At 46.2% G+C, this 20,236-nt stretch overlaps 1 pseudogene; it reads left to right on the top strand.

The window, feature by feature from the left end:
• The first annotated feature begins 17,063 nt into the window (after positions 1–17,063).
• On the top strand, positions 17,064–18,719 carry LOC140222609 (uncharacterized; annotated as a pseudogene).
• The last annotated feature ends 1,517 nt before the right edge of the window (positions 18,720–20,236 follow it).

Below are 20,236 nucleotides of genomic sequence, written 5' to 3'. Positions count from 1 at the left end.
TGTTTCACCGTTGAATCAAAAGTAGCAATGTGGGGTACTCCATGCCTTCCATATGTGTTTAACACTCTTTTTGATCTATGTATGTATTTTTTAAAATGATAATAAACATGCGTCATGGTGCAGCATCAATTCATCAAATGTATCAAATACAATCATGATAAAAAAAAATATTTCACCTTTGAATCAAAAGTAGCCAATGTGGTTGTATCCGAGCAGGTGATGTCCTCGTCAAAAAATGACGTGGTGGCCTGGTGGAGGATGTTGAGAATACTTGAACTTGGTCTCCAATCAACTTGTTTGGTCTTCCACACCTTCCATGTGTATTTAACACTCTTTTTAATCCATGAATATATTTCTAAAAATGTCAATAAACACACATCATGTTGCAGCATCAATTCATTAAATATATAAATACAATCATGATAAAGAATTGTTTCACCTTTGAATAAAAAATTGTCAATATGATTGTATCCGATCAGGTGATGTCCTCGTCATTTAGTGCACTACCAACCAATGGTGTGCCAATCTTAACCTGCTTAAAATACAAAGTATGTTGACGAAAACACAGGCGAGCGAAAGCCTCGCCAACATGGCAGCAGCCAATGCCCAACATCAGCAGCTAGAAGGAACGTGACTGGCCATGCGGGAACCTATGTTTGTGGGTTAGCAATATTTAAGCGTTAATATCTTTTAAATGGCTCATCTGTTTACAAATCTGTTTACATATTTGTAATCGTAACAATTAAATCTACAAAATAAAGTATCACTTGACCATATTTCAGTATAAAAAATAATAATGATAAATGGACCTCACATGTCAGTTAAAATGTATTTGCTTAGATTTGGTAGGTTACGAACCAAACACAACGTTACCAAGTTTTAGCGTCTCTCGATTTGATCATGACCAATATTTAGTAAGGTTAGATGGGGCATAAACCAAACATGCTTTATATAAGGGGGTGTTTGGTTTCACGGATTAAAGTTTAGTCCATGTCACATCAAATTTTTAGATACTAATTAGGAGTATTAAACATAGACTAATTACAAAATCAATTGCACAGATGAGGAAGGCTAATTCGCGAGACGAATCTATTAAGCCTAATTAATTCATGATTAGCACATATTTACTGTAGCATCGCATTATCAAATCATGAACTAAGTAGGCTTAATAGAATTGTCTCACGAATTAGCCTCCATCTGTGCAATTGGTTTTATAATTAGTATATTTAATCCTTCTAATTGGTATCCGTGGAACCAAACTCACCCCTAAGATTAAGATAAGAGACTAGATCTTCTGGCCGTATAATTTGAGAGACGAGTGAAGCTACATGACATGTTTTTAGTTCTCCATTAAATCTACTAGGAAGGGGGAGCGCGCTGTGCCGCGCCCGTGTTGGGCCTACGTGCGATCGTGCTGTGCTCTTATTAGCTTGTTGATAACTGTGGAGTTTGCTACATGTTCAGTTTTTTATGGGTGGTCAACGTGCGGAAATACAGGTCGTTGTAAGCTGAACACGGTGAGGCAGTTCAAAGAGAGGAAATGTAATAATGGATTGACAAAACAAAGCAGCGATCTGGCACGAAGACCATGAGATAATTTACAGGCAAGAGGCATTAGGAAGCACAACCACTTATGGTTTCTAATTGTCGGTGTCCTGTCCATAATTTCCATATATACATAGAGCGTCGTTGATCACATTGACACAAAGCGTTTGTGAACAGGACAGGACATGTACCAGTATTGAAACTTCTCCAGCAAAATGTTGTCACGAACTCACGATTAGTGATAACTCTAGTGACAGATGTACGTGCTGGTGGCGGAGTGACAGAAGGCATTGTTTCCTGTAAATACTTCAAGTGAAGCAGAGAGGAAACCTGACTCAGCAAAACCTATGTAGGAAGGCAAAGTTAACTACCAATCAACTGGAAATGCAAAACTTGAAGCAGCAGGATCAGGTCTGTGCTGAGGCAAGCATTTCTCGACTGACTTAATGTCATGAAGATTGGTTGCTGTTCATTTGAGTATGAATAAGAAGGCCTGAAATGAGCTTGCTGTCACCTGCGAGCATAAGAAGAGCTGTAGCCGGGAGTGCTACATTGGGAACTCCAGTGATACCGTTTACTTGGTACGTCATTATATTTATACTCTGCAGTGATCCCGGTGAGGCACTGACATGCAGGGCAGCAATTGGATTATGAAGCAACCCATCAGATGGTTTCCAATTATTAGTGTGGCTAGGATTTCGGTAATGCAACTACAGGAATATTGCACAGTTCAAAGAAAACCATTCAAAACTGACATACATGATCACAAGAATATGTACTGTTATGGATATAAGATGTATTTCTATTTTTTCCTCCTAATGGCTATCATTACACGCAACAATAATTAAGACCTAAATGTTCACCCTGTACCTACAGGTCTAATAATTCAGTTTGACTACCTAATGCTTAAATCTTAAGTTGGGTACATACCTACTTGAAAATTTGCATAACATATATCTACACAAGTACATGAAGAAAAATAAAGATGAACATGGAAGTAGTTATAGAAAGAAAAAAGAGAGCTTCACATACATCAAAGAGCAAGATTCCTAACTGGACGGTATCATCTTCTTATGCCTCCATGACACAAAGTTAAGTTGATATCCATGGAAATAGAGGCAACCTACAAAGGACAGTTCTGATTATATTAGTGAGCTTCGTCCTTAATTGCAAGTATATCATAGTTTTTACTCCATAAATGAACTTGGGCATGGCCATTCGCTGCACATACATGGGAGGAACAACACAATTTGGATAGGGCACATAGTTGAGTAAATTATTGTGTAATATGTTCAATTACTTGAATGGTATCAGAGATTACAGAAGAGGTGGAAAAGCCTATTTTATTTTCGGCCTGTTCGCTTCAGCTTATTCAGCCGGCTTATCAGCTACCAAACAGTGTTTTCCTCTCACAACAAATCAGCCATTTCAGCTTTTCAGCCGGCTTACAAGCTGAAGCGAACAGGCCGACAATAAAATGTACGAGTCTGGCAGTGCACATTTAATTTTAGCACTATGGATCAGGACATCAGGCATTGACCATAGCACAGTGTGAACACATCCTAAAAGAGGAAGAAATAAAATTGAAAGTAAACCAAAACCAATGTATCACATGGAAGAAAGAAGGAACAAAGCATATCCTTTTCAATCTAGGTTTGTATTCTTTTTTACTTACCTGCTCATCTGCAGCCATATTAGAAACCTGATCCAATTCTTTGATTGAAAACCCTCAAGTCCAAACCACCTAACACAGATGACTTCTGCATGGCGCAATGAGAGGGAAAATATTTTTTTGCGAATAGAGAGGAAAAATATTAGGAGAGAATCAGAAAACAAAGAAGAAACAAACAACTCGTATATGCTCTTTGTTGCATGCTATGGAAACGATCTCTCTGATCATCTTGGTAGCACGTACTACAAATACTGCCTCTCACTTGGCTGCTTCTCCCTATGTTGACCCAATAATACTATCTTCATTGAGCCAATAATTGAATCAGATTCAATTCTTAATATATATGTGTGTGTGTGAGAGAGAGAGAGAGCTTTTTCCCCCTACTAACTCAACTCCTTTAATTAGCAGTATGTACGAAGGGCAAGATGCAGTTGACAGAAAAAGGACACCTTAAAATGGCCTTTACTGTATGAAGCCAAAAATTGGTTGTTCCATTACACCAAGCAATACAAATGATGAGCACCGATTATTATGAACACCAAGATACCTGACAATATTAATTAAAGTTATTATTGCTGCTACCTGACAATATTAAAGTTCTATGAACACCGAGCACCTGACAACATTAAATTTCTACCATCAATAAGAAGTAACACCAATTGTTTAACAGCATTCCGGTGATGCATTCCTAAGCAATAAAAAGAGTAAGGGGGTGTTTGGGAACACCCCCATAAATTTTAGTACCCATCACATCGGATGTTTGGATACTAATTAGGAGTATTAAATATAGTCCAATTATAAAACTAATTACATAGATGGAGTCTAATTCGCGAGACGAATCTATTAAGCCTAATTAGTCCATGATTTGACAATGTGGTACTACAGTAACCATTTGCTAATGATGGATTAATTAGGCTTAATAGATTCATCTCGCGAATTAGTATAGGGGTTCTGCAGTTAGTTTTATAATTAGCTCATGTTTAATCCTCCTAATTAGTGTCCGAACATCCGATGTCACCCCTCCTAAAGTTTAGTACCCCGCATCCAAACACCCCTTAAGGCACGAGCAAGCAATGTAACACCGTGCAATCATTACAAACGGTAGTGTGACCTCATCTGATTCCGTACCGGAACATGCAAAGAGGAGGTCTACGCCTCTAGGGAGAAGGAAACCGCAGCCGCGCACTCAATGGCGGCTGATTCTGCAACCCAGAGGCCGGCGGCGGTAAATCTCCAAGGTAAGATTCAGACAATAGCCGGTTACGGATGCAGAGATGCAGGGGAGGGGTCCACCACAGAGCTGAGCGTGGACGCGGGCACGCGGCGACGGCGACGGCGGACGGGCCGAGGCAGCACCAGCCAGGATCAGCGCGAAGTCGTGCAGCCAGGATGGTCGCTAGTCGCTACCATGAGGCGCCGCGTCCTCCGGTGATCTCGTGGGGGAAGGCACGGTGAGGAGCGTGGGGAGGCGTGGTAGAGAAGTGGGAGGGAAGGTGTCGGGGGAGGGCGGGGACCTACCGGGTTCGGTGATGGTGGCGTACAGTATAAAGGAAGGAGGGGTCGCCAATTTCGTGGCGAGGCACTGCCTCGCGGATGCGAACGGAGGAGCCAGAGCACCACCGCATTGGACGACGTTGTCGGCGACGTAGAAAGCGAGCGGAGGAGGACGGAGTCGGCCAGGAGGCGAACGACATGGAGAAAGGAGCGGTTGCCGATTTCGTGGCGAAACACGGACGTCCACCTCGTCCAGGGCATGGGTTGGAGCTGGAGCTCTGGATTGGACCGGCACCATCGGCAGCAGAGCAGGGAAGGCAAGCGGAGGAGGCAAGGCTCAGGCAGCGCTTGACTTTTTTTTTTTTGAAATGGATCTATACTCATCTTTGGATATATATCATCAAAAGATTCAGCTATATACATCAAAAAATTGGACTTCTTACCTAGCAACTCCAACAAACTATTTATTTTTAGCTCTCCATTTCACCCTCTAACCAATTGGTAAAAAGATTCAACTCTGTATTGACTTTCTCATTCCAACAGACAATCCATTTCCCACTCTCAAAATCCTAATAGGTAGATTTCTCTCTAAAAATTTAAACTCTCAATCCACTCCAACAACCTCCCAATTTTGCACTACAACATACTCTCCATTTTGCACTCTTCATTTTATGTGCGAGACCCACATTTGGCAAGTCAAACCTGCTTACCAAGTTCGGAGAGTGAAGGGGAACATTTGGTGAGCTAGACGGGAAGGCCATTCGAATAGCAACTTTGTTGAATCGTAATTTTCTAGTAAATTTGCTAAATTGTAGCTTGAAGAGTGGGATAGCAATTCTGTTCGAGATGCTATTGGCACGTTAACTCACCGTGAAGGACGAGAAGAGCAGCGCACTGCCGGACCCCGTGGCCTCCCTCGATCACTCACCTCTGTGCTACCGCCGCCCATTTGTCGCAGGGGCTGCGCTCACCACCGCCCTAGGCCATTGTTGCAGCTGCGATGACGGAGGCGATAACGTTGGCGGCTGCGAGGCGGAGGGGAGGCCCTCGGCCGTGCACCAGTGCGACCTCGATCTTCTCATCGCTCACAGGCTCCGCATAGTGCTCTAGGCCGACATCGTGCTGGCCGGAACTCGCCAGTGGATGATCAAGTCAGCGCCGGGAACAATGAAGCAGGCGAGCCATCACGCGGTGGAGACCGAGGCACGCCAGGGCGCCACACTATCAGGAAGGAAGGAAGGAGGAAGCAGCGGCCGCTGGACACCGCGTTGCCGATGAGACCTCCCGGCCTTCCGGGAGCACGCGACTGATGAGGCCTCTTGGGAGCGCTGGTAGGGATGCCGCCGAGCAGATGCGCGAGGAAGAAATTTGCACCCCTCATTCCAAACAAGCGACGAGGTTGAGTTTTTTTTAGCAGATGGATAAAATTGGAACGGTAAATACTTGATCGGTAAAAAAGAAAAAAAAGAAAAACTTGCGGTCGTACTATCGGAAGCAAAACGGAATGGTACATACCTATACATTGCCATCTTTTGATATAGCTGAATCTTTTAATGATATATATTAAAGATGAGTTCTTTTGATGGTATGGACAGCGCGTTCGGCTGGCTGCTGCTCCTCGGCTGCTGGTGCAGCAGCAGGCCGAGCCTCCTACGATATTTGGAGTAGCTATTCGGCTAGCTGTGGCAGCTACTGCAAAGCAGCCAGCCGAACACGCTGCCAATTTTTTTTCAGCCAATTACGACTCCCCTAATGGGTCGATGGGCGGTGGGCGTAGGCCACACGCGAACGGCAGCGACACATGCACGGAGCTTGGGCATTTGCGTATGAACATGGCACGCGATGCAAGTACACGGAACTACACGATGAACAGCTACGGTAACATGGAGTACACGCGGCACTCTAAAATAGGCTTCGGATGCCGAATTCACCCTGAGGCTGGAGAATTCTTCCGGACTATGAATTTACTTATTCATGTATTCTCGGCTGAACAAGTTTTTCTTTACTTTCACGAGCAATCAAATTCTGACTCTTCCATCCTGGCATCACAAAATCTTTCGCAGGACTCGAGAGCCAAACCGAGCAAGGTAAGACGAGGCTTGCTCAGCAACCAAGCTTACTCATAATTCTGCCAAGTTTCTAAGTCATGAGCAGATACTTGGCTTTGATTGCTACTGGATCAAAAAGATTGCTGTACCGGAGGGAAGTCTCGTTACTAGAAAACTGAACATTGGTCCTAACCTTTAATATCGGTTGATTTTTGACCTAGTACTAATGTGAGCATTAGTACCAGATCTAACGGCTAGTTTCCTAGGAGCCCCCGTGACCCCCTTTAGTACTGGTTGGGGCTCCAACCGATACTAAAGGTCACCCATTAGTACCGGGTCAGATACTAACTTCCCTCCTATAAATCAAGTGTCTTCTTCCTTCAGCTCGAGCTTCATCCATTCATGGCGAAATAGGGGAGGTGCTGCTAGATTTTTGACCATTTCATGGGGACTTCACTCATTCAAGTGTTCTAAAGGTTAGAAACTTCATCCTCCCTTGATACATGGTTAATATACTAAGTTTTATGCTTTAGAGATGAGTAATTTGTGATTTTTAGAATAAGGTACAATGGAGAAATTTTTTATTTATATGCATCTGTTATTTAGATCTTATATTTTTGAATTTTAGAATAAGCTACACTTTTAGATGCTATATTTTGTATTAGTCAAAAAAATTGATATGAGGTTACAAATATGAGCTAAATAAATTATGGGAAAAAATATAATTTATTCATATTTTAGTCATTTGCAAATATGAGCGAGATAAATTGTGGTACGTAGAGATAATAAGATGAAATAGAGGTATGTAATTAGTTATTTTTAGAATAAGCTACACTGGAGAAACTTTTCGTTTATATGTTATGTTTGAGCTAAATAAATTGTGGGGAATAAATTATAATTTGTTCATAGTTTAGTCATTTGTAAATATGAGCTAAATAAATTGTGGTACATAGAGATGGCTACTGCTACTGGAGGTAGTGGTGATGGTGGGGGCGATCGTCGTTCCTCTCATGGCAAGGGAAAAAACACAGGTAGCCCTCATGATAAGCCGAAGAAAATGAGCACGTGGGAGAGAGCAATGCTTCGTTATTTGGAAAGATGTTATGAAGATACTGTTGCGGCAGGTCAGGAATCTCCTTTTGGTGGTCATTATGCTCCACCGCCAGTCCCGGGTGCTTCAGGTCCAATGAGTACTACCGTTGCAGGAGGCACAAATAAACCAGAGAATGAGGCTGGGTCAGCGAAACCTTCATCTTCGCCGCCCAAGATGCTTAAAGTCCTTCTAGATAGTACTTAGTGGATGGTTTGTCGTAGTGTATCATGTAGTTTGAGTTTAAAATTTAAATTTGTGTATTTCTATCTAAATTTTTAGCAACATTTGAGTTTAAAGGTATTTGTATCATATTTATTATGTTTCATGTATAATTCTATGTATGATTAGAATATTTTTGGTTCGGTAATACTTTGTAGATGGATCGGTAATGGATGTACAATATGGACAAATGCTCCATGGAGTATATTAATGGCTTGCATGGTTTTCTCGATCTGGCAGAGTCCAACAAGCCGTCGTCTAGTTTTATTTGTTATCCATGCCGAATTTGCAAAAATGAGAAGGATTACTCATCTAGAAAGATTATTCACGCCCACATATACAATTCGGGATTCATGCCTAACTATTTCATTATTTCGTTTGGACCAAGCACGGGGAAAGAGAAGTTATGATGGAAGATGATGATGAATAAGAAGATAGTAGCTACATTCCTGACTGGACTCAAGGAGGTGCCTTTGTAGATGCTGCAATGGGCGAAGCTGAAGAAGAGATGGTTGTAGAAGAAGGTCTACCAATGATCTAGGTCAGGTGTTGCGAGATGCAAAGAAAGACTGCGAGAATCTGAATGAGTCAAAGAAGTTTGAGCGTATGTTAGATGATCATAAGAAATTGTTGTACCTAGATTGCAAATAGGGGCACAAAAAGTTGGGTACCACACTGGAAATGCTGCAATGGAAGGCAGAAAATGGAGTTTCTGATAAGGATTTTGATGAGTTAATGAAAATCATAAAGAACATATTTCCGGAGAGGAACGAATTGCCATCTTCAACGTACAAAGTAAAAAAGGTTGTTTGCCCTATAGATTGTAGGTGCAAAAGATACATGCATGTCCTAATGACTGTATCCTCTATCGCGATGAGGAATGCGAGAAATTGGAGGCTTGTCTTGTGTGCGAAGTGCTGCATTATAAGATTAGGCAAGATGATCCCAGTGATGTTGAGGGGCAGGTCAGCAAGAAGAAAGTTCCTGCAGTAATGTGGTATTTCTCTGTAGTACCACATTTGAAGCGTTTGTTCAGAAATAAGGCACATGCAAAGTTGATGCGTTAGGAAAAAAAGTAAGCAAGATGAAATGATCAAACACCCTGCTGATTGGTCCCAGTGGAGAACAATTGATAGAGAATTTCCTGAGTTTTAAAAATGATGCAAGGAACATACAGTTTGGTTTAAGTATAGATGGATTCAATCCATTCGATGAGTTCACACCGGTAGAAAACTCACCTTTAGTCCCCGTTGGTAGGGGCCAAATCTTCCGAAAATTCATATGGGATAAAGTAATCGAGATGAAAGATCTTTAGTCCTGGGTCGCTAAACTGGGACTAAAGATACCCTTTAGTCCCAGTTGGTAAAACCAACCAGGTCTAAAGGGGCTGCCACGCCAGGCGCGGGACAAGCTCCTTTAGTCTTGGTTGGTTTTTCCAATTGGGAGTAAAGGGTGCCTCCTTTATTCTCTGTTGGTTTTTCCAACCGGGACTAAAGTGCATACATGAAATTACAAGCGCCTGCTTGCATGGTGCCTATAATTTTTCATGCACCACGTACCCTTTAGTTACCATTTAGTAGTTAAGACTTTTTTTATAATGAAATCAACTAGTATTTGTACAATTACTATATATACAATTCTTAGCACAATATACAAATCTTAGGATAGTATTTATACATTTAGTATACATATACAAAAATTTTCCTCGGTCATTCCTTGGATGTTCCCGTCGAGGTGTTGCTCGGTGCGTCTAATTTTCGTCCACAGTAATAAAATTCTCCTTGTGGATTTACCACCTCGTTCACCAGGAATCCCATCAGACCTTCACATATTGCCCCTATTCTTTCCTTCTCCAAGAGTTTTTGTTGAATATTATACATCTGTAATTTGGAAATATGTGAATGTTACACGAACAATTATTGAACTAGAAAATAATTAACTATTAATAGTTTTATTTTATGTACTTTATAGTTGTGCGGCATCATCTTCAGTCCCTTGGTTCCCACAAAACTGTGCATATGCTCACAGATGTAGTAGCCACATAGATTATTCCGGGGTTCCTGTCTTAAGCACTTTAGTGGGGTAAAAACAAGTTATGAAATATTCATGCCATAGAATGTACAAAATGTGCAAACTTCATACGTACCGGGAAGTCTGTGTTCCATGTAAGTTTTTCTTTGAATGGACCTCTGTGTTTCTTGATGAATTATCTCCATGCGCTGCGGATTAAAATAATGAATGATACAGTGCTAGGTGAAAATTTAGGAAATAAAATTTTGCATAGAGATAAAGGTCCAGAATTATTACAAGTCTAGCATGTTGGAGGTATGCCCTAGAGGCAATCATAGAGATGATAATATCTGATTGTATCCATGATTTGTATATTGTGTTCATTGAATATCCATTAAAGGCTAATTGAATTGATCTGCAATTATGTGAATTGTATGTGGAACTCTTTACTTGTATGGTTATTCTAAAAGTTGTCCCTAGTCGGAGTTCATGCGTGGACACACATGAATATTAGACTAGTACATGTATTAGTTGATGACTATGTTTCACAAGTCATGGACATGGAGATGTCAAACTAATAATGTAGGCACATATGGAGACATGTGCTAGGACTGACCCAACATGAGAAGTAGTTCTCTCTTTACACAACATGTACGCTTTGTCCTTAGACCTGAGATTGTCGCATGTACTCGAGATGTGGATTAACTTACTTAGGGGCTATCAAACGCTACACCATGATAGGGTAGTTAAAAAAGGTAACTTTCGGGTTTGTCAAGAAGCATGCTGTGAGACATGGTCAATCAAGATGGGATTTGCCCCTCTCTAATTGAGAGTGATATCTCTGGGCCCCTCGAGTGATCGGATCTGAAAATGCATGACCATGCTACGAATGGTTAAGAGTTAACCTACAAAGGGATTCCGAATCACAGAATCAAGAAAGAGCAGTCGGCTTGAAGCTAGACCAAATATCATAAGGCAAAGGGAATAGCATGTACATAATGTTGTGACGGTTTGTCTGATATGATCTTCGTGTGCGTATAGGAGTTGGCACGTCTTGCTAGAGGCCGCTGCCGACTATTGGACCGAGTAGGAGTACTCGGGCCATGTCTATACGTGTTCGAACCCATAGGGTCATACACTTAAGGGGCTGGAAGCCCAATTCAGATATGATCCGAGTTGGATCAGGTTTTGAAGTAGTAATGGGCCTCAGACCTAGAGTCCCATCAGGAACCTCTATAAATAGAGGGGTGGGGTGCCCTAGGGTTTTATCCCTTTGGCCGAAACACATTTGTCGCGCCTCCCATGCCCTCGGCCTGTTGCAACTCGCGGACCTAGCAGTCCGGCTTGCAACGCTTCCTCCCTGCACGTGTGGATACCTTGGAGGTGTTGCACCTGCATGTGACGACCCTGATCAAATCTTTCGAGTTAATCTTAATCCGAGTCCCTAATCTCGCTGCCTCAGCTCCCCCGAGCTTAAGCGCTCAACCTCCAGTTTCTGGTCCCGACCCCTGAAAACCCAACCAGGACCACCGATTCCTTCTACGTCTCAACAAAAGTGTCCCTTTCAATCTTGGGCAGAGGAGAAACCGACACTGACGGGTGGACCCGCAATCTTTTCCTCCGGATCTCCCGAGGCAGACGCACTCGAGCGGCCTGCACCACTTCAGAGTTCCCCCGCCGCGTGGCTCAACTTCCCCGACGCCCGCCGCTTCGCCCCGTCGCCGGCCGCGATCGGATGGTTTCCCCCGCCCTCTTCCCCAATCGCAGCGGAAGCTCCTCTGCGGCCCTTTCTACAGCGCCTCATCTCGCTCGCGCCCCCGCCGGCCACGCCATGGTGCTCCATCGCCGCTGTGGCAGAGCTTGCCGCCTGCTGCGTCCAAACTGCCTCGCTGCTCGCGCCGATCATCACCTCGCCGGATCCCCTGCTGCAAGGCCCGAGGCCTTCCGGCTTTTCCGTCGCCTCTCCACAGTCGCGCCACCCCGAATGCGCTACGCGACGATTCCTCCATTGCCAACCCCGACCCCGGCCGCAACAGCTCCTTTTCCGCCTTGTCAGAACTGTGCCCTGGCAAACCACTGTTTCGCGCTTGCCCGCGCAGCCGCAGCCCGCCTGTCTTTTCACCGGTTGCAACCTCGCTTGTAGCGCCGTTCTCCCTGTCACACCAATCAGATCCACCGTTCGACGACGCTCGGCTCCGCCAAATCTCAACCCCGGCAAAACAGCGCCTGCGCCACCTTGTCTCCAGTGCCCAATGGCCGAAGGCGTCATCTCCGAAGTCCTATTCCGCCGCCCTCGCCTCTCAATCGCCACCACGGCAGCGCACTCCATTCTTTTCTTCCGGTCTTCGCGTTACTCCAACTCTCTCTCTTCCGCGCAACTATAAAAGGGAATGCCGGAGTCCCACCGGAGTTTCCTCGCCCTTGTCGTTTCACCGCCCCTACTCTGCGAGCACTAGAGCAAAAACCGCTAAACCACTTGAGAGTTTCCCCTTCTCCACTCAACACTCGCACCTCCCAATCCCCCAAGCCGCCTGCTCCTCCGCGCAGTGCTAGAGCTTCCTTGCTGCTCACAAGAAGCTCCGCCACCGCCGGAGTACCGCTGGACATCGCCCCCTCCCCAAGTCTTAGTGCTTCAGTCCTTCCGCCCAAGTTTGCTCCTTCCCGATCCCAAAGCTTCACCTATAAACCGAAGGTAAGCTACCGACCCCTTTTTCCGTCTCGCCCGACCCTATCTGTTCGCCCGACCCCTTTTTCCGTCTCGCCCGACCCTATCTGTTCGCCCGACCCCTTTTCCATCTCGGTCTCGCCCGACCCTATCTGTTCGCCCGACCCCTTTTCCATCTCGCCCGACCCTATCTGTTCGCCCGACCCTTTTTCCGTCTCGCCCGACCCTATCTCTTCGCCCGACCCCGTTTTCCGTCTCGCCCGACCCTATCTGTTCGCCCGACCCCTTTTTCCGTCTTGCCCGACCCTATCTGTTCGCCCGACCCTTTTTCCGTCTCGCCCGACCCTGTCTGTTAGCCGACCCCTTTTTTGTCTCGCCCGAGGACTCGGCTGTATCCTTTTCCTTGACCTGAGGGTATATGTGTAAAAATCGGAGGCTTCTCTACTTTAAGTCTGAGGACCCCCAGCACAGCTATTCCTCTAGTCTAAGGGTTAGATCATAAGTTTCGTTCCATCCGACCCTTTGATCTTGCTCTCCACCAACCAGTGTAATCTCTCCCCACCTTTTCTGTAGCCTTGCTGCAAAATGTCCGAGCTTAACTCCAAGTGTTGTTGAAATAACCGTCTAAACACTAACTCCTGCATTGCATTTGTGTAGAGTTGCACCTCGCTGACGGCGTTACGAGCTACACCCGGTGCCAGAAGACAGAGCTGTAGCTGAGCTGCCAGTTCCAGAAGCCGACGTCACCCCAGCAGAAGACCAGTTCCCTTCCTCCTCGCTTGAAGGCAAGCTTCGGAGCATGAACCCATTTTCTCTAAACTTACACATGCCTTCCTTCTCATGTTTGTGCATTTACGTATAGGAGTTGTTTGCAACCTTAGATGCATGACATAGTTCCTATGATCTGCACACTAGTTGTTGGACCGAGTAGTGGCTATGCTTAAATAGGAAACGGTAAAAGTCGAGTGATTTCCTGTCACTCGCGAGTTGTAGGAGTTGGTTGTTTCTCCTTCTGCTACCATCATAAGGACGATGGACAGGGCAGGGTTTTGGTTAACTCTTTTGGTGGTCGGTTGATCGCCCTGTCTGTCTATGGAATCTGTTAAGGCTCGATAGTGGTGGTGTTCGTGATCAAGTGTTTGAAAGTACTAATCTCATACCTAGTATGGGATGGGGAAGCCTAGTACCTGATTGAACTAGGGCGTGGCTTATACCCCTGTTGTCCCTGGAATGAGGTTCCCATGGTGCATCATGTGGGTGCAAGTGCAGTCACAGTACGGTAGAGGCCGGAACTGTGGAGCATTGCATGCCAAGGGAAGTTTGGACCTGACACGTGCCTGGGAATTGATGGGGACGGCCGACACAGGAAGCGACCCTTGTGGTGCGTGGATGTCGTGAGATTAGGTTTGCCATGCATGGTTAAGAAACTCGAATCGATTCGTCTGCCTCTCACAGTTTGAGACTGCTTGATCGCTATGCTACACTGAGTAAAGATGGAGCATGATGATGGTATGAACTCGATGCTTGTTCTATGCTTTGTTGTTGGAACCATGGTTGTTTAGAGTAAGTTGCCAACTTAGACCGGTTAATGAACTTAGAATCTGAGCTAAAACTTTAAAAATAAGGATCTACATAGTGCTTTTGGCAAACAAACCCCTCAGCCAAAGAGCCTTGCATATCTAGAAGTGGTGGAGTAGTTTACCACCGGTCGATTAAGACTTGTTGAGCTTAGAAGCTCAGCCTTGTTTGTGGCTCTCTTTTCAGGTGAAGTCGCCGCTCCTGAGTTTGTTCCTGTTGGCACTTGGCCGCCCCAGTTCCCTCCGGGTTGGACGGTCGAGTGGGATCCCTCCTCGGACGGTGAGGAAAGGGATCACTGATGTCCTGATCGGCCTTATCAAGGACATCCGACCCTGGCGCTAGCTTCCGCTTGTTTTACCTTCTGTCTGTTTCTTCACAACTTGTTAAACTCTGATTTACAACCAAGTGTGTAACAACTTGTTAATCTTTTGGTGGATCTGTTGTACTCTCTGGAATCACTCACCTTCATGTGAGTTTGCTAAACTCGATCCTGTTAAGTGGTTTAATCGGATGAAATCTGACGGCACTTCGAGTTAACTTGACTAAGGCATGAGTGTCGCGTGTCAGGCGACTTAACTGTGCTTTTATCAAGGTAATCCGAGGGGGATCCGCCACAGTTGGTACCAGAGCTGGTTTAGCAAGACAGAGAACACAATAGGTCCTAAACACTTTCTTTTAAATAAAATTTGCAAGAAAAATGTTGAAAAATCCCGTACGGTCGTTAAGGATAACTTTAGCACGAGAGGCCCTAGGGGATTTTGGGTTGTTTCAGGTGGCTACTACTGATTGGTTATTTTGCTAACCTCCAACGCTTTGCCACGTGTATCATACGTGTGCCGAGTTCCGCATCACGAGTATGCGAGGGTTGATAGGGAGTTCTATTCAAAGGACCCTATCATCGCGGTTGTTTCGCCCACGTTTATCATACGTGTGCAGGTTCCGTATGCTAATTCATACGAAGGGTGGTATGGTTCGATTCCAACGAGCCTATCATCACGGTTGTTCACCCACATCTATTATACGTGCGCAGATTCCGCATCACGAGTATGCGAAGGGTTATACGGTTCCATTCAAAGGGGATCTATTTCCACGGTTGTTGTGCTGTCCATGCAGCCTAAAACGCATAGGTGTCGTTTCTATAGTGAACGGTAATGCTTTGGGACGCTTTCGTGGGTGCTGGCACGAAAGGTTCATGTGGTTGTGTTTTCTGCAGGTACTAACCGCGTTGGCTTAGGAGACGCTACTAGAACCCGACTAGATATTATAGGGAGAGACGTACTGGTTGCCTTGCCACCGGCACTGACTGCGTAACACCAAAGTTTTGGCAGTTGTTTTGATTGAAAGGACGAAGTAGGCCGTGCATGCGTCATCAACTAAAATCTGTGAAACCACCTCCCTAAAACAACCTTGCCTTGGAAAAGCTCTTCTTCGCTTTAAGGATTTTTAGCCTCCTTTCCAGCTTACGCTCTGGTTGTTTTCCGAGTTCTTTTCCTGCCCGATCTGTCCTTCTTGGGATTTCTATCTCATGATGTTTTGGTTCTTGGTTCCAGATGGCCGCCCTCGGACACGTGTTTTATGGCGCCGATGACATTTCCCATTCTACGTGCCTACACTTTGAGGGTTTTCCTGCTATTTTGTGGGATACCTTAAGGTGGTTTGGGTACCAGTCCCCGCCTTTGTACGTGGGATGGATGTACCAGGAGCACGGAGTGCAGAGGTGCAACGTACGGGTGGTTGTGCCTCCACCCCCTGTGCAGCCCGAGTGGCCCCAGCTCGAAGTCTTGACTTGTGGACACGCTCTGGAAGACACCTGGGAGTCGGCTGCTCTACAAATCCTCACCCAGTTCTGTCGGTTACACCCGCTTGAGGTCACCTTGGACCCAATCGGCCTGTTTCCTGCCAGGGACCGGATGGACCCGGCTTGGCTTGATCGCGTCAACAACATAGAGGTGTTGGCAACCTCCCATTCACTAGTCACCATCTCTACCACCACCAGATGCATGTCAGCCTTATATCGACTGATCGAGCTTCAAGGCCGAGCAATGGCTATCTTGGCTCGGATAGCCATAGACACCCAAGGGCTCTTCAACGCCGCCAAGAGAGACTTGGTGGGACAAATATATCAACTCATCCAGAGAGGCATACAGATCCATGACATGCAAGACCGAATCTCCGAACTCGAGGGAGAAGTAACGGACCTGGTGGATGGCATGATCGAGCTTTCCGAAGAAAAGATGGAGGTCGAGATGGAGCTAGCAGTTACTAATGCTCATCTGGATAAGCACCACGCCGAGCTTGATGCTATGCATGCCCTTGAGATGCAATTGGATGAGCAAGAAGATCCCGAGGAAGTAATGGGAGCGTCCAGCATGGACATTGAGGATGGCGATGCCCCTTCTCCAACTCACAGTATTCCCTCGTAGGTTGAGAGCTATAGGAATCTCATCTTTTGTTGTACTCCTCGGCAACCTAAGTTTTGGATAGTGATGTAATAGGTTAGCTTTGAGTTGAGTATCCCTCCTGTGTTTTGGGGAAACAACAATGAAATGACCTCAGTGGAATCAGATCTTAACTTGACCTTTGACTCTTTTGCGACACGCTTGGGATGCCAGGTTGTGCGAGTTTGTGCTATGACCACACACCCCTTTTTCTGTGGGTCTGTCCAAAACTTGGCCGACCCTGAGCCGCAGGGTCGGATGCGCTCGACCCCTCGAAGCAGTTCTCCACCTTACCCGACCCCCTTCTTGTGCGGTTCGCTTCACTCGACCCCTTGTTGCACTGTTTCACTTAGCCCGACCCCTCGGCCTAAGGTCAGATATAGTGGAACTCTTGGGATATGGTTATGGTTCGCCCGAAGTCGTGTGCAGAACTAAGATAGTTGCTAACTAAGATAGCAAGAGGAAGTGTGTATCTCCTTAATAAGAGATGTGGTTGTGTTGCCTTATCGGCAAGAGTCGCATTTGAGGATTTAACATATGCGTTCCCACATAATTGGAATACTTCTGAGGTGATGGAATTAATGGAACGTTGGCTCTTGCAGATGGCGCACCGCACCCGATCTGGCTCTGTGCCTAGTGGCAGTGAACAGAGGCAGGATCTTCCTCCACCTCCGCCCCCACCTTCGCTGGAGGCCATCCTAGCAGCTCAAACCGAGCTGCTGAGGCATATTGTACAGGGACAACAACAGCAGCCCCATGGAGGGAGAGCCCATCAACAACCCCAAGTTGCTCGTTATGAGAACTTCTTGAGCACGCAGCCTCCTTTGTTCCAGAAGACACAAGACCCGCTAGACGCCGACACCTGGGTTCATGCCACCGAATCCAAGTTCTCCCTCCTCATCGCCCATTGCCTGGAGGAGAACAAGGCTCGGTTTGCCGCGCAGCAACTGCGTGGTTCTGCCCTCCTTTGGTGGGATCACTACCACGCCATGCAGCCGGCCGACCACGTCGTCAGCTGGGAGGAGTTTAAGACGGCGTTTAGGGGCCATCATATTCCAGAAGGTCTTCTAGAACGCAAACTCAACGAGTTCCTGGCCCTTACCCAGGGAAATCGAGATGTCCTGCACTATGCGCAGGCCTTCAATGATTTGTGCAGATACGCTGGATATCATGCGGACACAGATGAGAAGAAGCGGGACAGGTTCCGCAGAGGGCTGAGCCTGGAGCTCAGGGAAAGGTTAAATCCGATAAGGGTGAATACGTACAATGAGTTGGTCAACTTGGCCATCTCACAAGAAGACTGCATGAAGGCTCTGGCAGCCGAGAGGAAGAGGAAGGCTCCACTGCCAACGTCCAGCCCACCTACACAACGATTCAGAATGGTTCCCCCACAGGCACCCAGCCGACCCTAGCAGTCGGGAAGATGGGTCTCCCGACCCCCACCAGCGGCAGCACTTCGTTTTCCGGGATTTCCACCTCAGGCACCACGGCTGACCCCACCGCCACCACCGCGCCCTGCAAATGGTAACCGCTGCTTCACCTGCGGCAATATGGGGCATTTCGCCAAGGACTACCCCAGAAATCAGAATCAGCGACTAGGGCAGAGCAATGCAATGCTCAACAAAGGGAACAGGCCCAAGATGCAAGTTCGTCAAGGTCGGCTGAACTTCACCAACGCAGCAGAGCTTCCTGAAGGTGCGCCGATAATGACGGGTACCTTTCTGATTCACAGTTTTTCAGCTTTGGTTTTGTGTGACTCAGGAGCCTTACATAGTTTTATTGGAAGAAGGACTAGCGACAAATATGGGTTAAAGGAATGCCAAACAAGAGGATCTTTTAGGATATCCACCCCGGGTGGGATAATCACATCTGATAGGATGAGTGTCAACGTGCCTATCCAGCTAGGCCGAACCCTTTTGAAGGAGAACCTTGTTATCCTCGATCTAGAGGGGATTGATGTCATCCTAGGAATGGATTGGATGACTAGACACCAGGTTGTTCTAGATATTCCAGCCCGAGCTATCCAGGTCAACTCACCCCACCAAGGCCCCTCTGTTGTACAATTGCCTCGCCGAGAAGATGTGAATTCTTGTGCGTATCCCGCAATCGAGACCCGACTGAAGGATATCCCTGTAGTCTGTGAGTACACCGACGTGTTTCCTGATGTTTTGCTGGGCATGCCGCCCAATAGAGATGTGGAGTTTTCCATAGAGTTGATCCCCGGCACCGCCCCTATCTCCAAAAGACCTTATCGGATGCCACCCGCTGAGCTGGCCGAGTTAAAAACCCAGTTGAAGGATCTATTGGAAAAAGGCTTTATCCGACCCAGCACTTTACCTTGGGGTTGCCCAGCCCTGTTTGTGAAGAAGAAGGATGAGAGTCTACGCATGTGTGTGGACTACCGACCCCTCAATGCGGTGACTATCAAGAACAAGTATCCCCTTCCCCGCATTGATGATCTGTTTGATCAGTTAGCTGGAGCAAGAGTATTCTCCAAGATCGATCTTCGTTCCGGTTATCACCAAATCAAGATCAGATCCTGTCACATTCCCAAAACTGCCTTCTCCACTAGATATGGACTCTACGAGTACCTGGTCATGTCTTTTGGACTCACCAATGCACCCGCCTATTTCATGTATCTCATGAATTCGGTGTTCATGCTCGAACTGGACAAGTTCGTGGTGGTGTTCATTGATGATATTCTGGTATACTCCAAGAGTGAAGAAGAACATGCCGAACATCTTCAAGTGGTTCTTCAACGGTTGAGAGATCATCAGCTCTATGCCAAATTCTCCAAGTGTGAATTTTGGTTAGATAGTGTCAAGTTCTTGGGACACACTATCTCTCGGAATAGCATAGCTGTTGACCCCAGCAAGGTACAGGATGTTATGGACTGGAAGCCTCCCACTTCAGTTCACCAAATCCGAAGTTTTCTTGGATTGGCAGGCTACTATCGGCGCTTCATTCCGGATTTCTCCAAGATAGCTAAGCCGATGACTGAGCTGCTGAAGAAAGAGGTCAAATTTGTGTGGAACGACAAGTGTGAAGAAGCCTTCAACACCCTGAAGCACTTGCTGACCTCAGCCCCGGTTTTGGCTCAACCTGACTCTTCTAGGCCGTTTGACGTGTACTGTGACGCCTCTGGCACTAGACTTGGGTGTGTTCTTATGCAAGACCACCGAGTCATTGCCTATGCCTCACGGGCGTTACGACCTCATGAGCTGAACTACCCGACCCATGATCTTGAGTAGGCAGCAGTAATTCATGCCTTAAAGATATGGAGGCACTATTTGATGGGCGCCCACTGCAACATCTACACTGATCACAAGAGCCTCAAGTATATCTTCACTCAAGCCGACCTCAACATGCGCCAAAGAAGATGGTTGGAGTTGATAAAGGATTATGACTTGGAAGTACATTATCACCCCGATAAGGCCAACGTAGTGGCAGATGCTCTTAGCCGCAAGACCCTTT

This window comes from Setaria viridis, chromosome 4, assembly GCF_005286985.2.
Source record: "Setaria viridis chromosome 4, Setaria_viridis_v4.0, whole genome shotgun sequence".
In the NCBI taxonomy this organism is placed as follows: domain Eukaryota; kingdom Viridiplantae; phylum Streptophyta; class Magnoliopsida; order Poales; family Poaceae; genus Setaria; species Setaria viridis.
The sequence above is the reverse complement of the archived record's forward strand: the minus strand, read 5'-3'. Positions and strand labels throughout refer to the sequence as shown.